Below are 17,598 nucleotides of genomic sequence, written 5' to 3'. Positions count from 1 at the left end.
CACCAGAGTCCTGTTGATGAAAGAGGGAACATGCTGATTTATTATCACACGTATAAATGTTTTGTCAGACTACAAAATGGTTATACTAGCTTAGTTTATTTACTGAAGTAAATGTACTGTTGAATATTAAGTGTGCTGAAATTCCTTCATTGGAGTCTCGAGGGTATATTATGGATTGCACTGATATTCACATCAGAGCAGCCTTTGGGCACACAGCAAAGCAAAGCTGTGTGACTTTAAAATCCTTCCACCCCCTCAGTGTGAAGACATCATACTGTTTTAATGAAAAAAATCCCCACGGTGCTTTAATGACCCGACAGTGATAAGCCTATAAGCGATAAGTGCCTTCGATAGCTCAGTTGGTAGAGCAGGACTGTAGGTTCTAATGACAGATATCCTGAGGTCGCTGGTTCAACTCCGGCTCGAAGGAAGTGTTTCAAAGGTGTTTCCATTTGGAATTCAAATAAATGGATAGCAATTTCTCCCCGTCAGCGAAATCAAGCCACATTCCTCTGTGTTCATGCAGACGCTGAACAATATACAGATAAGCCTATTTACTTACGTACACATTCAGTGCACATTTACATTTTTACACATTTACTCCAGCTTTCTTGTTGGGAGCTTTACAGAAACCGATTATTTCTATTTAGCGTTGCTCATTTTTATTTCTAATGATGATTACATGTTCTTTATAGACCATATTGTTACTTCTGCCCCCCTTTCCCACATGTCCCACTTTTACTGCCGGTTTAACAGTTTAATGTATCTTACTATCTCAGAAATACCTAACACACCTTCATGAATGATCCTGTATGTAGGCCTGTCATCTTCAGAGCATCTGTTTATCATTTCAACAAATGTATATTTTAGCGTTGCAGTATTTTCTAGTGTCAAAGAGTGAGTATAGTTCCTGTCATTTTTGGTATCCATCTATCATTTGCTGACTTGATCCACTGGCTGCGTACAATAAAGCCCATCAATTATTCTAATCAAACCACAAAGCTATATAACCACATTCCAATTTTACTGTAGCTCTTCAGATCAACATTTGTAATTTTGTATCCATCTTCGACATGTGATGGGATCTCTCAGCCTGCATTGTAACGGTCATCTTTTAGATATTCCACTTTTTGCGTGTTTCCATTTTGTCCTATAAAAGCAAACTCTTGTTGGACATGACAAGATAAATGTATTTAGTCCATGTAGCCAATTATTTAACTCTCACCTTTCATTAACTCAATCCTGTTTGTTGTAATTACCAGGGAAGTTGCCCACCAAACAATTTTTTAACATTTAAAATATTAAAAGTTCCTCGAAAACCTTATGCTGCTGTGTTGTATGGAGTAAAAAAGATCTCATAAACTGTGTGAAAAGAAAGCTACAGCACATGGAGGTAAAACTCTGCACTGACACTGTTGCAAAACATGTCGTAAAAAGAAAAAAAGGTTGCATCTACCTTAATTAAATGACTGATTTAATGAACCACCTGGTGAGCCCGCTAATAAAACCAAATAAAACACACACACACACCACCAACAGGTGCATGCTGGGTCTGGCTAACATGCTTAATGCTAAATTACTAAGAGTGGAACCTCCAGGTTATTTCTACATTTACTTTGGAGAGGCTGAGCGAAGCGCTTATATTTTCCTAGTTTAGAGAAGAGGAGAAGGACTCTGCGATGCACATATAAAACATTAATTAGCAGTGGCAAATGCTATGCAGAGCTCGTTTTACCTAACTGTGTTTGTAGAAATGCCGCTGCTGTCAAATGTATATTGTTTATACATGTTGGCTGCCTTGGTATTACGTTGTTCTGCTGTGTAAGTGGCAGGTTATTTATTTCTGGAGCCTCATAACAATTGTTGCATCCGTTGCAGTATCCATTGCCGCTTATTTTCTTATTGTCAGTTATTTTTATTTTGTTGCTTGAGTTGTGCCTAATAAGGGTACACTGAGGAACATGGCTGTATGTTTTCAAATACAATTCAGTTGTACTGTATGCACAGGCTGCAAACGTCTGTCCATAGAAACAGAACTTCATGTTGGTTTGGATTCTGTGGTTCAAATAAACCGACCTACTTTTTTTAGACTATATAAATATTAAAAAAGTACCTAAACTGGTAATTTTACTTTTATTTGCACAACATGTCTTAGGTAATTATAGTTTTGTCCATGACCTGTGTAAATAACTGCTGAGTTTGTGTCAGTTCTAGTCACCTTTGAGAAAAGCTTCAGATCAGCAGTCTAGACAATAAAGAGTCAGTACTGTTTGAGGATTTGTCTGTGTTATAGAACTCAAGCTAGATTTCAATTTAAACGGTGTCAGTAGTGTGTAAATCATTGCAAATGCCTCCATTCCTATTTATCTGACCTTTCTTTGCCCTCATGGTCTGAGAGGATCTCATTTTTCTTCCAGTCTCAAGAATAAAAGAAGAGAAATTAGGCTTGAGGCGGCAGAGCATTTTCCTGGCAAGCCTCATAACTTTGAAGCCAACTTCCTCGAGCTAATTCTTTAAAAAGGAAAACTTCAAACGCCAAACTCAAAAGCAATCTATTTCTTTACTGTCATTTCACCAACCCTATCCCTGTCTAGTGGGCCTGACAGTCTCTTTCTCTTCCTTCTTCCTCTCATGACATTAGTACAGCCACCGACTGTGGCTGCATCATTACAGTCAGTGCCTGTCTGCTGAGTGTGTGTTGCTTACATAAGGCTCCTCTGAGTATGACGGTGCTGCACATAGACGATCCTGCTTAGTTTGGCAGTGTGTGCTCAGCTGTCTGTTTGTCTTTCCTCTCCTTGAGACACTTGCTGCATTTCAGTGATTTCACTTGGCAGTGGCAACCTGTCTTCTTCTAACTCATCATATTTCTCATAAATGTTATTGTATAATTATCTTATAAGCATCTTCTTTATTAATTTACCGTAGTAGCTGTTGCATGCTTAGCTTGGTCAAGTTTGTTAAGATCTGCATATAGACCACTTGTTAATGGTCGGCAAAAAGTCTTGGATGTGGATGTATTCTGTGTAAGACAAACTGGGAGAAGACCATGGGACAGATCCAGAACTCACTGCAGGGATATCTGGCTGGGAATGCCTCAGGATGCCCTCAAAAAATGCTGGAGCAGGTGGCCGGGCTACCTTGCTTAACCTGCTGCCAAGCTGGACTTGCATAACATAAAATGGTTTATGACTGAAAGTAGTATTTTAACTGAATATATTTGGAGAGTAAAAGCTTCAAGGATGACAAATAAGTCATAGGCTGGTGAACGTGTCTTGGGCCAATTCCCTAACGGGGCAATTGGACTGAAAATGTTGGATTTTTCCCAAATTGAATCTGAGGTTAGAGTTGATTTTCTAAGTGGAAAAGGGAAATTAGACAGACCTCGAAGCCACACCTTACCGTCATCATTGGTTATTTATATTTAGTTAATATTTTTGAATTGGTGATTATTGTATATCAGAAAATGTGACACATTTACCAGATCTTACAGTAAATGGCTACCTATATATCTCCGAAGCAAGGCCTACAAAATAAATGTTGAATTAAATGACACATGTACACTTGCCATTGAAATTCGTAAATATGTTATGGATAAGGAAAAGCTTGTTTCAATGCATGTGGGGTTTTATTTTGTATTTTATTTTTTAAAACCTTTATTTAACCAGATACCATTGACATTTTTAAATATACTGTATTTTACAAGGTATCGCCGGACGAGACCAAAGAGAACCCACAAGAGAGAAGCGTTTAAGCTCCATACTGTTTCAGAAAATAATGCTTGATGTGGTTTGGAAAATAATATGGCATTTAATCACAGCAGCGTTTAGCTGAGTTTCTGCCGGTAGACACCCTTCTCTTCACAGAGCTCCCCGCTACAAAGGGGCGTGGCCAAAAGCAGCTCGGTTACATTTAAATAGCTTCAACAAGGCTGAAATAGAGGGGTATGAGGCATGGCTACAATGGGTGATCTGTTTGTTACTTTGAGCAAAACACTTCAGAGACATGTTTTGTAATTTATTGTTAAAATATAGCATAATAGGTGAGCTTTAACATGTATATAAATCCACTGACATACAAGCCAATTTTGAAATTTAGATCTGTTGGACATGGAAATGGTTGTATGTTTTATACTCACAAGAGTGGAAAACTACTGGGTCAAATGTAAAGAAAACACAAGCAAAAAAAACACTAACCCAGTAATGGTGCAGAGGTAATCCCAACATTAATCACCACATTAAACATTTCATAACACAGCTACTCCACTTATTCTATCTGCAGTCTCCCATTCCCCTCTGCTGGTATTCAAATAAGATGTCAACCGAGACACTGGAGTCAGGGTGGAGGGCACTGAGCCAACTAATGCAAAATGTCAAACTACATCTTTTTCCAGTGCAATTGTCTGCCCTCCATTTAATCTGCAGCTGCAACGGAAAGTTTCATGTGACGGATCAGTGTACTGTAAGCGGGAATGATTTCATTACTCAGGATCGCCATTATCTGTATTAGTTCTGATATATTTGTCTTGACAGCAAGTTTGTGCAAGTGACATCATCCACAAGCCATGTGGAAAAAAATGCCGTAATAATGGCTACAATGTAGGAATAGTTACCTTGACGTTATTTATGGCTTTCATGATTCAATGTTTGATTAATAGGTAAGTATTTACAGCATTGGGTCACCATCTCAAACCCTATCTGCCAAACAAAGCGTGTGATGCTCCACTGTGCAGGTTAGGGTAGCATAAGCACCTTGTGAGGGAACCTGGAAATAGCTTCATAATATTAATGAGCAGTTTGATAGGCATTATATATGAGTGTATGGTGCCTGCACACACAGCACTTTCAGTCATGGCAGTGATATTCCTTCAGCAGGATGAATGACTGTCTCTGATTAAGTTTTATTCTGTGGAAGTGAATTGGGAGAGGATGGACTGGCCTGGGACAGAGCATGAGTGATGAAGCCATTGCAACCTGCTGAGGGCACACATAAGTTATTAGAAATGATTAGCATGATTCACTGGTTACACAGGAGCCTGGTCGTGGCTCAGCACATTCTGTTCATTGCCTTCATTTAAAATGTCGATAAAAAGATCAGAGAGCTGAGCATAAAACGTGTCAGATTTTGGTTGTAAGAAAGTTTGACACATTCTTTAGTCCTTGGTTTTACCTTATTTTGTTCAAAATAAATCTTACTACTACTATCTTTTTTTACCAATAGAAACCAGCAATATACATACAGCATATAAATACACATATTTTTCACAACAACCTCTGAAAATATTGGCAAATTAAATGGATGCATGTTGCTTCTTAGGTCTTGTTTTGTTACCCTTTACAGCTAACAGGCTTCTTTCATATTTCTGATGTCAAGATTTCCCTCTTGTCTACTTGCACGCGTGCATACATTTTCAGCCTAATTACTGATACATTTGAAAACAGGTTCAGCTTAAGTGTCAATGCATACAAAGTTCATTCAATGCCATGCTAATTTTAACTGGGTTGTTTACTAAAAATACTTTTTAATAATATTTATTTTACTTCTTGTGCCTGGCTCTCCTTCACCCTCCCTCTGACCTCTGACTACAATGACATCCTTGAATAATTCCAATTAATGGGAACGCTCTCAGGAGACAGTGTAATTACTTTTCTTCTGCCACTGCTCTGGTGATGGGTATGCTGCGTTCCCCTGGGCTGTACTTACAGTAAATAGGAACATCAACCATTGTCTTAACTCTCTCTTTCAGTCATCTAGATAGCCTGGCCCCAACATGTTCTGTAGAGTTCGCCTCCCCAGTGAGTAGCTCTTGTTTGCAGGCAGCAGCTCCACCCTGAGGCTTCACTAAGCCCTTATGTGGCGTCTCCTGCACAGCACAATAACACTGTTCATCTGGGGTTATGCTTATTATCTCTTTTCTTTATTCACCCCAGTGTTCTGAGGTTCTCTCCTGCATCCTTATTGTTAATTTCCACCTCCTCAGGCACACTGTTTAACACAAGGCACTGAATCTGCACCAAGCAAAGCAATTTGGTTTATGGTGAGCATCTGCCAGGAGAATTGTCCTACATTGAACAAGATATACATTTATTTTACTTTGGCTATCATTTTTCAAATTCCACTGTGTGAAGAATATTCCGCTTTTGGCCCCTTTCAAGAGGAAGCTTCACAAATGAAACAGTAGTAGATAGCAATACAAGCCATTAAACTGCAGTAGAGTATACATGTATTAGAAAAGGCAACACATATCAATGAAGATTATTGATGGAAATGTGTGGTAAACGGGTTGAATGAATTATATTCATTACAAAGTATTGTACTCCCTCTGAACTCTTTTTGTATTCATTCATTGATTCATTTGTTAAAGTGAAAAAAAAATAGTTGTTTCAATAAATCGTTTGAGACTTGTGTTGTATGTCATCTTTTCTTTCTCTCCCTTAATTTCCTGTCCCATCTCTTCAATCCAGTATCCAAAATGCGGAGAAATACTAAAACCTAAACAAATTGTTTATGTCTCAAACTATTTGTCTCAACATGAAAATAAGACATAGTATAGTGCAGTGTCCGCCTTGCAGTTTGTCACAGTTCCCATTCTGGATCCAGCACAGATGCTGCAAGACTTGTTATGAATAAGATTCACCATCAGCTCCCTCCTGGGTTTCCATTAAAATGCTAGTCAAGCTTGATCCTGCTCTATAGTGAATACAGTAGGAGCAAGGTAATAACTCTCAGAGAGCCCTTTGAATGTTAACCAGTGCCCGATCTCCTCGGTGATTCCTTAAACACAACTGGTTTCTCTTCTGTTACAGTTGTGCATTAAAGTTCAGTTCTGACCTTGGGACAAAGTGACCTCCACTCAAAATACACTAACTAGGTTTACTAAAAGCTTTCATCCACATCTCACAGTTTTTATCAGCAAATGGAGTGGTCCTAAAAGATGGTGTTAAGTAAGCGACTCAGGATGTCTATACAAAACATGAACTTGGTTATATTATGGATGGGTCCCTAATCAAATGAAATCATCAAACACAATCGCATCATGTTCACATGTCTAAAGATCCACACAAGGGGGGATTACATTAATTATGCAAAGTAATATGTGTGTCTTGGAGGGAAAAGAATCCTCTGGGAATAAGCAAATGTCGCCAATTAGTAAATACACGTGTAATTATGTCGCTTTAAATTCAGACATCATAAATGCTGGAGGCTAATAAAAGATAATGTATAGCTCAACTCATTATTTCATACACACAGATAATTTCACTTCAAAAAGTCTGTTTTCAAAAGTCTGCTTTGAATTCGAGATGGCTTTTTTTCTCCAATAACACTTTTCATGCACATTTATATTTGATAATGACATTTTTAATGATGCAATTTTCCATGACAGATGAAACACCCTTCTCTTTTTAAGAAAGGAACATATTTTATGATTTTAAATGTTAAAGCCTACAGAAAACGAAAAACTAAATTAAAACCTATTACTTCTGTTTTCCAGATGGAGTGAACATGTAGAATGAACAACAGATAAACAAGCCCAGTATCTGGTATATTTCTGTTTTTAGTTTTTAGTTTCCAAGAGGAATCTTGTGGCTTTGCAGCCTGACCTGGACTCCAACACAGATTGTTTGATTCAAACACCCAGCAATTTTCTTTGATCTGGAGCAGAAGGCCTGGGGACAGATGAAAACCGGTAACCCCTCCATGTTTTGACCACAGCTGTTGTGTCTGCGAGGTGCATGAAGAGATGAAAGCTGATGTGGTTCCTCTTCTGTGTGTTTGTGATTGTGTTTGTCAAATAAATAAAAATAAAGGTTTTCCCTTTGCTTTTTTTTTTTAATCTTAGCTGGCTGTTGAAGCTATGAAACCAAAATATTAGGAAATACAAGTTTCGCACAAATAGTTTTCTTTTCATTTTGTGTCCTTGCTGAGAATACAGGACAAGTGATCTACAGAGCAGATGTGTATGCTGTAGCAAAAATTGCAATTTAATATGAGTTGGACTTTACAGTAATCAACAGCCCGAGCGTCGCCTAAGGAAAAAGGGTTCACAAAGTTATCAGATCCTGAATCCAAAGCTATTGTACTGCTACATCCACCCCCGTTATGTGTCCGTCAGCTACACAATACACAGAACAATCCTCCAAAAAGCCCAGTCGCTCCCTTTGTCCGCAGTGATTTCAGCTTGTGTGTAACTCTTTCGCTCACATTATATGGTGTCGTCTCTTTGGCTGACAGCAATTAAAAAGGTCTCATTTGTATTTCTTCTTGTATTTTCTTGTCTTGTTCTAAAGCAGTACCTCTCTGTACTTCTTCTTCCAATTGACCGAAAATGTGTGCAGCGGACTCTCATTAGAGCAATGCTCTGTTTCTCAACAGTGTGGAGAACAGTGTGTGTTTTATAGTATACAGTAGGAAATGAATGAAACGGTGTGCTCTACTGCTCCAATTGTGAGCCTGTCCAGCTTATACCTATAGTACTAGCCTGTAATGTAATTGGAAAAATGTAATTTGCTAAATATATAATGTGGAATTACAGGTTAATTTAGGACAATATCAGCTGAGGACAGGAACATCCTGTTCGCTGCATGCACGGGTGACTCTTTACAGCCTGTGGCTTTATGTACAGCCTGGTTTTTATAGAAATAGGCCACATAAGTAGCTCAGCATTTAGGAAATTGGACTGGATGAAGACCGTTTTTATAATAATTCAATTTCATTTTTTCCACAAAGAATGAGGCGGTGAAAGGAGCTCTTGGAAGTGCCGTCCTTTTCTTTGCACATTTTTCTCTGAGGGTTACCCTGAGACAAAATGGCACAGACTATTCATAGGAACTGTGAATACTAAATTACTATACTCTAATGTTCAGGAGGTGTTAAAGAGCTTTCAAGCACCGTCTGCGAGGTGAACCTTTCCTTTTAATTAGCCGAGCAGAACATTTGATGACAGTAAAGTAATATTTTCATTTTGTAAAATAAAAATGTTTTTATTACTTGTTTAGAGGACCTATGTAACTGAATTGTAGTTAAAAATTATTGGACTTATTTAGGGATATTTACTTGATCTTGAGTGAGACTAACAGAATGCCATGAAAAACAAGAGTTGTGATTTGTCTGCTGTGAGATTTGACTTAGAAAAGACTTGATAACCTGAAGGATTCCCAGAAAGAGAAAGGTAATAAAGATAGCCAACCAGCACAGGGCGCATCCGGCAGAATTGTTTTTAATGGGTCAATAACTCAGAGTGTGACTGAATTAAAGAAAATCAATGAACAGAATAAACAGTGGAGTCTAATCGTTTTTCTTTGAACAATGGTGAAAATCTTCCATAAAACAATGCTTTTCTGAGCTACAACTGTGTCACACAATGTGTCATGTGAGATTGTCCACTTGATGATGATGAAGTTGCAGTTTCTTTTTTTTTTAAATATAAGATTATGATTCATGCCTTTATTTTCCATCAAGAATACAACTTGTATTGTTCATATCCTATGCTCAATTTAAGTCCACATTATATAGCAGCGTCAACATTATCCTTCAAACCATACTTAATCAATGTTAGCAGAAACAACAGGTTTATTTTTGCCAAATTGGTCCCACTTTACCCATTATTTTATAAAAGTGACTACAAAACGGCAGCAGTGAAAATGTAATGTTCGCCTGTCTTGTGAGGATAATTGCTGTTGGTTGAGGGGCAGTATATTCTTTTGAGCCTGCATGTGACGTAGGAAGCAGAGCTAAATCTGAATGGCATGTTTAATGCAATGTTTTCTGCCCGACAACCCACAGAAAACTGACTGGGTTTTCTTATGTATTCTGTTTGTGGGTTGGTAGGTACTCCATATACCCAAATACATGAGCACAACAACTTTAAAAGGGAGCTATTATGATATGTCTCTCTTTTTTATTGGTTTATGTATATATGTTATAAAGTGTATTTAAATTATTAGTTACTTTACAATGTATTTTTATTATTTCAATATTGTCTGTGTTGGTGTTCGTGTGTAGTTTTGCAACATTATTTAGATGCAAACAGTTACATTTCAACTGTGATTGACACGTCATTTCAATTCATTGTTATGCTTAGATAACTGCTTAGTGTTTGGCATTATAATAACATTTCATACCCTCACATCAATATCTAATATGCATTATTCAAGTAGTTATTATTTTATTGTGTAGAGATCATCCAGTCCATACATAAAATACAAAGTTGAATATTCTCAGGTATTTAATGAATAGTTTGCATTTCATTTGATCATGTCATCATAATATGAAGGCACTGCACATATTGGAAAAAGTGGAGGTATTCTGTACAGTTAATATTTTCCATTTTCTCCTAAATCAGCCATTGTAAACATCACCTTTGACCAATTCTTTAGTCCTGTCTTTGTTATTCCTCGCCTGGAGGAAAGCTGTGTCCTAAACACAGATACCTGTGAGAACAAAGGGATTCATTAATAGCAGTGTGCATGGGAGGCTGCCGTCACTTGGTGCACATTTCTCACATTTAAAATTATTTTGGAGCTGTAGGCAGCCTAATCTCAAAAGCCAGGGTTCCCTCAACAGAAAAGTATTCACTTACACCCTTTAAAGATTAAAAACGGTAATGCCATGCATAACCAATTCAGTTTTATAGTCTAAATGTGTACTTTCCAAACCATGGGCTATAACAAATTGGTGGGTCTCAGCAGGTACTGTGGTTTAAGCCATGAATGAATAATGTAACTATCCATGCATGAGCTACAAGTGAATGATAAGAGTTTGTTCACTAATGTATGCACAGTGCTGTCTAGGTAGAGAGAAGTATATTTTTCCATGTTTTCTTACTTTTGCTGAGCACCTACATATTCATAATGCTAAAAGACGTCTAAAACTTGTAGGGAAGTAAAAAGTACAATGTTTTTCTCTGAAATGTGGTGTAAATTGAAATTAAAAGAAAAGTACAAGTAGTACCGTACAGTCCTGACAAGGAGTGGGGGCTTTCCTTGTGTAAAGTATATTTTAATAATTAATTTGTATGTTTACCCTGATTTCTTATTATCATTCTTTATTGCATATCTGCCTTTCTAGGTTATGCAGACTCAAGAGTGAGCCACCTTGCATTTCACTGCACTCTTATGTATGTGTATGAGCTTGTGACAATACAGTACATGCTTTGAATCTTGAATTCATAAGGTGCACTACAGTCTTCTGGGTAATATTGCAGTCGCACATCAACGGAAAAAATCTAATAAACAGTCTTGCTGTGTCCCTCCAAGCTGTAAAGTATTCTGATCGATATAAAGAGATAGTTACGTCTGCCAAAAAACTCTGACCCTCTAAGGTAAAGCTCTACTCTTCTTGTTGTCTGTGTATGTCCTTTGGCCGTTGTTTACCCCTCTTACACATTGTTCTGACTTCAATCTATCAAAACAATTTGATACAATCTTGTATTTATATAGTCGACAAAGTAAAACTCTTTCAGACTTCACTGCACACTGACATTTAGCTGTAATTCATAGGCGAATTGCACTGAATTTGAATGGCTGTCATTTACTTCCCTTAATGGATGTTGCCACACTTTCTGCATATTTCCCTGTCTTGCAAAAAGGGGATATTTTTTAATACCTGAAATGTTTGTGTATTGGACTTCTTGAAATCCTTGGATATCGTGAAACACTCCATCTTGGTTTATGGGACAAACAGAGACTGAAATGTATTAACTCTGCTTTGGCACTATCTTCAGAGTTTTCTAGGAAAGGCATTTTTATATTGTCATCCATGGGGATGCAAGTCTTATGCATTGAGCAGCTTCTGTACTCAACACCGTTTCCCAGTAAGCTCGGTGGTTTATTTAGTTGACAGCTCTGCAATTTATTTCAGCCTCAGCACTCATCTCTGTCACCTTCTGCAGTCTGCAGGTCGGGAATTACTTCTGTTAGAGCGTACCAGCACTGCCAGCTTTTCTTTTCTTCTAGGCCCTCTAACATAACCTGCAAATAACCTCTTATCTCTCTTGATTTCATCTTCGCTTATAAAAAAAACAACCCAAAACCCCTGGAGCTGGAGTGACCTGCACAGTTAGAGGCCAATGAGCGCTGGATAAGCTGTCCAATTTCCCTCCAATACAGACAAAATGCTCTTTAAGAGGCACTTAATTATCTAAAATAATAATGTGGGTTTTATAATATTACTGTGAAAAGGCGTATTTCATTCTTTAATTAGGATGATTACAGAACAGAGCTCTTTTGGTAACCATGGCAACAGAAAGCAGTTTTTCATCATGTTTTGTGGTTTTAAAGTTAGGTTACGGGGGAGACTTATGAGGCATATAATTAGGCAGATATAATATTTTATTAATGTGTTTTTCAACAGCCTCACCCCTCCTGTATGCACCCATAACTAAATGATGCAGATAATACAATTATAGTAAAACTGTTATCTTCACAGATACATTTCAGTAAACAATTACATATTCTAGGTTGAAACATTATTATTAATGTTTATGAAATATTCTAATCCAACTCCAACATCCAAGAAATCTATTTAGACGTATCCCTTAAAGAACAACATGATATTTAAGTTGAATAAGTATTTGCTGCCTAGAAATTATAAAGATGTCACTTTTCACTTTTCTCATTATTGAGTTATTTAAATTAGACATAGTACAACGTGAGTTTTATTTCAGGTATCTTAAGACATTCGTCGAAGAGCGTTGTTATTTTTGATTAGGATTGTGCGAGACATCAGTAAAGGACAGAAACACTCAATCTTTCAGAACAGAAGAATGGCTGATGGTGTAATTTTGAATTACTGACATAACTAAAACGAAGTGAGGATCATTCTTTTGTTTATTCAAACACAGCACTGGAAGTTCACTTCAAGTGAGTATGACGCTCAATCTGTAAATGTGAAAAAGGGTCAGCCGATGCATTTACATTGACTTTAACCTTCTTGTCGTGTTCGTGTCAAAGCTGACCCTTTTACTACTTTCAATCATAAATATTGTGTTTTAGATTTGATTGCCTCAAGGCCTTATGATATCCTCCACGTAAGCATTTAAAAATATGAAATTGCTGATCAACACTTTCTTTGAATCTTGAGTGGTTTGTCAACTTCGTAACACCTACATCATAGGAAATGAATGAGTAAACCTAGATTATGTTCATCCATCAGATAGGACACACCAAAATAGACCAGCATGTCATTTTGGAATACATTTTCAGTGTCTTCTCTTTGTATGTTCACTGCAGTTCTTCTGCCAGTAGTCTCAGACACTGTTTGCAGCTTAAAAGGCTGTTAAATCAAATGTGGTGATGTTTAATGTTTTATTTGTTAACGTAAGAGCAGTTGCAGACCGGTAAAATATAACCGGGAACACTAAAATAAGGGGGAGAAATAAACAAGACACAGGTTAATTAAAATAGTTTACAGATTAAATGTGTGATTCTGACAGTAGAACACCGTTTTTGCCTCCATATTTTTTATTTCACAGTAGTGAACCAAATACTAGTAAGTAATTATAGTATAAAAAGAGCATACAAATATCTTAATTAGCATCAAATACATTTACAATAACAATAATTCGACAAACGTGATGAAAACAAGATGTTTACATGTTGAAAACACTAAATGTTCAGTTTTTACAGTTTAAAAATAAAATACAAAATCTGTCTGATGACAAAACCAAAATAGAAGTGCCCAATTATTGAATAATCCTATGGTCCACAATACGTCAGGCAGCTGGGGGGAGCACACAGAAGCAATAACTCTCCACCCACTCCCCTACATACAGAAAATGGAAAAATAACACAAACAGTTTACAACATAATTATATTCTATACAACAATATAATACATTTCTCTCACAGTCAACCAAAATAAACATGACCAGAATCACAAAATAATTAGTTGTGGTTGGTGCATTGCTGAATTGTATGTGTGTATTAAACAGTTGTTCATTACTCTATGCAAATCAGTAATATTGGCGATTTCTTTTTTAAGCGTAGATTAATTCGCTATTTATTCCGTTGGTACAACTCAGCTGTTATTTACCATTGTTTCAGCTCAGCCAAAGTTAGCCGTAGCCTCGCTGTGTGCAGTTATGCAGGAGAGCAGAGGATTAGCGTAGGTTAGAGATTCAGGATGTATGTGATTGGTTGTCTCTGCCTTGTTGCTCTCAGAGGACCTTAACCTATTCTAATATCCACAGGTGTTGCCGCAGGGTCTTGAGTCGCAGTATGTAGTGCCACATTGTTTTTTGAGGTCCCTTCTCACAGTGGCATCTTGTTGAACCTCCAGTGACTGTTTCGGGCTGCCTGCAACACTGAAAGTCAGTCTGTAAGTCATTTGACCTTTTGTGTGTGTGTGTGTGTGTGTGTGTGTGTGTGTGTGTGTGTGTGTGTGTGTGTGTGTGTGTGTGTGTGTGTGTGTGTGTGTGTGTGTGTGTGTGTGTGTGTGCGTGCGTGTGCGTGTGCGTGTGCGTGCGTGTGTGTGTGTGTGTTCGCATTCCACTTGAGCATACCTGAATCTTAAAAAATACTGTGGGCTTGGTGTAGTTCAACTCACTCCGAGCATTTCTGGCTTTTACAACCAATTGTTTTTCCGACTTCTGACATAAGCATGTAGTTCAATCTCTCCTTCTTCCTGTCGTTCTCTCTGCCTGGTTATTGCACCCTTTAATATTCAAAGGCGGTCTTTCACAGTTGCTCCCCTAAGACACCTTGGTCCAATAGGTCTTTCACTGGCATCACACAATTTTATTAAAGAAAACTCTTTTTGCATTATATATTCATTGACTTGAGAGAAGTTTCAATTCCCATTGAAAAACGTATCTCTTGTTTTCATTTGTCATTGTCAGTCCCCAGACTTTATATGCGAGACATTTTGATGAATTTTGCTTATGAAGGACTGATACTAATAATTATAAGTGAGGTGTACTCCATGAGGCATTTGTGAAGAAGTTATATTTATTTTTAGCTGGAAACACACAGTTTTTCAATGTGTGCACTTCAAAGTTCATGATGTTCAAATGATGAATCACACACACAAGTGGAGCTGCATCAGCTCTGTGGGAGTGCAAACAGAGGAGAGTGCCAGCAAACATGGCCAAACAACTGTATTACACAGGAACGTAAATATCAGATATTTATTTGAATTATCTGATTTTAAACATGTGTAAAACAATAAATCAGCTGTTTAATATACTGTATGTCAGACAAAGTATATGTGTCTTTTAAGGCTGCAATGGCAATTGATTAAAAATACTGAGACAGTTACAGAAAATCAATCTCACTCTGAACGTTAAACACACTGATCACAACTAATTACAACCTGGGACCTAGAGGTTTTTAAAAAGTATTCTATTTAAACCCTGAGCAATGCACCAATCTCTGTAAATGCATTTGAGAGAAAATCCATATGTGATGCACACCGGCGAGAACGGCAACAATCTGGAGGATTTCTGTTTCAAACAAAGCCTTAATCTGCTTCTGTTGTTGTTCTTACATATTTCATAAATAGACCGTGCTTCTGTGATGTTTAGACAGGCTTTACAACAGCACTTCAAGAAACACTGGAGGTATGACTATGCGTAAAAAGAAAAAGGAAATTCTTAGATGGGTATCTATCACACCAACTGTGATTCACTGTTAGACAAGAGAGGACACACAGACTCAGTCAATACTTATAGGACTACTTCAACATTTTGGAATACGCACTGTCCGGCAGTGGCTCAGTCAGTAGGGGCTTGGACTGGGAGCTGTAGGGTCGCCGGTTCAAGTCCCCGACCAGACTTAAAATATGGAGTGTGGACTGCTACTTGGAGAGGTCCCAGTTCACCTCCTGCCCTGCCGAGGTGCACTTGAGCAAGGCACCGGACACCCCCCCTACCCCCTCACTCCCATTGCTCGCTGGGCGCTGTACAATAGCTGCCCACTGCTCCTAGTACTAGACTCCTGGTGCTAGTGTTTTTTCTTTAGCTTAGTTTAAACAAAAAAACTGAGCTTAAAGAAAGTTAATATCGTAACTATTTTTGCCAGTCGATCAGAAAAACATCTCCAGACGTTGCTCTTTAACTGCCTGACTAAAAGGTGATGATATGTGAATGTTGTATTCATATCTCATTTCTGCTGACCCCAATGGCCGAACATTTTTGAAAATGCAAGTTCAAATGAAGCATTCTGAAGTAAAAACTAATGGGTGTTTGTGGAAATAGCCTGCAGGTTATTAGGGCAAATTTAGGAAAAGTGCATGCATGCACTGCCTGACTAATTAATGTTCCATTCCAAATATAAACTATTGAGCCAGTCTACAGTTCGCTGCTGTCTCCAGGGTTAGTCTCTCTCTCCAGCAGACCAGTGAGGTCTCTTCATATCACACTGCAGGAAAACTGAAAGAGTGAGCTACCTCTACACCCTCAACATTCATTGCACAGCAGTTGTTCAGTTTGATTCAGTAAACATTACCATAATCAGAGTAACATTTACCGATCCAAACAGAAATATGAAAATCATTTCTGAAAAAGTGGCAGCTGTCAGATCACATCTGTGTATATCTTTTTAATTAACAGAAACCACCTGTGGTATAAAAAAAAAAGAAGGCAGGCATTTTATAATACTTGGGTGTAGTATAAATAATAAAGTTTATTTAAATATTTATTCTGTTAAAATAATTTAGTTTGATGCTAGATTGAGTGATTCGATGCTAGATTGAATGATTCAAAAAGTTTTTGAAATAAAATAAAAGTGGGATGTGGAAATAGAGCATGGTTTGACAGAATACTGTTTCAGTTTTGTCACCTGTAACTCAATGAAAACAGCGTTTTATATTTCCTCATTTATACCCAGCAATTTTCCTCCAGCAATCTCTGTGGCCTTGACAGTACAAACATTGTTCCATTATGCTGCTATTGAGTTTCATTGTTGTTGCTTGTATTTATTCCGTACAAAAGTTTGTCCTTAAGGCAGAAAAATAAACTTCAACACATCTTATTTTCACAAATGCATGCCATTGTGTCCGAGAGTATTACAAAGCATGACCCAGTATGTTACTTGGAAATCCAAAGCACCCGCAAAAGTAGAGACTGGTTCAAGGTATATGCTATGTAGCATGCATTGAAAGGTGCAGTACAACCATGTTCACAGGAAAACATTATATATCATAAAAAGAAAGGATTTGGCAGTAGCTCAAATGCGCTGTAGCTCAACAAAATCCTACACCTGGATATACTTTATTCTATTTTAAATTCAACTAGCTTTCAAACCATCTTACTGGCATTGTATTTCATTCATATCAAACCACAGGAGTTCCGGAGGAGCCCAGCAGGAGGTGTTTTTTATCTTCATCTGAAAGTAGTTGCCTGCGCAACTTTTTGCATAGCCCAGACAATACTGCTGTGATACTTTTCAGTTTTCATATAATCTCAGAGCAGACACCGGTTAAACACATGGCTCACCCACTGTCCTACTTGCTTTCCAAAATATATGTAAGAGAACTGTAGTCCGTTTGGTCAAATAAATAAAAAGGTGTTTACTGCCTATATAGGCATGTGTTACCAATGGTTGACATTTGGCAAACACCCCTTGCGTCATTTTCTAAATTGATGTGTGCAATGTTTCCCACT

The 17,598-nt window shown here is 37.6% G+C and overlaps 1 non-coding gene across 1 annotated transcript; it reads left to right on the top strand.

Moving 5' to 3' along the window:
- Positions 1-344: 344 nt before the first annotated feature.
- Positions 345-430, top strand: trnay-gua. Its single transcript is given in 2 exon segments — positions 345-379; positions 395-430. It is a non-coding gene; the product is annotated as a tRNA-Tyr (tRNA).
- Positions 431-17,598: the final 17,168 nt, after the last annotated feature.

The sequence above is a fragment of the Trematomus bernacchii genome, unplaced genomic scaffold, assembly GCF_902827165.1.
Source record: "Trematomus bernacchii unplaced genomic scaffold, fTreBer1.1, whole genome shotgun sequence".
Taxonomy (NCBI): domain Eukaryota; kingdom Metazoa; phylum Chordata; class Actinopteri; order Perciformes; family Nototheniidae; genus Trematomus; species Trematomus bernacchii.
Note: the sequence above shows the minus strand (reverse complement) of the source record. Positions and strands in the feature narration are given on the sequence as shown.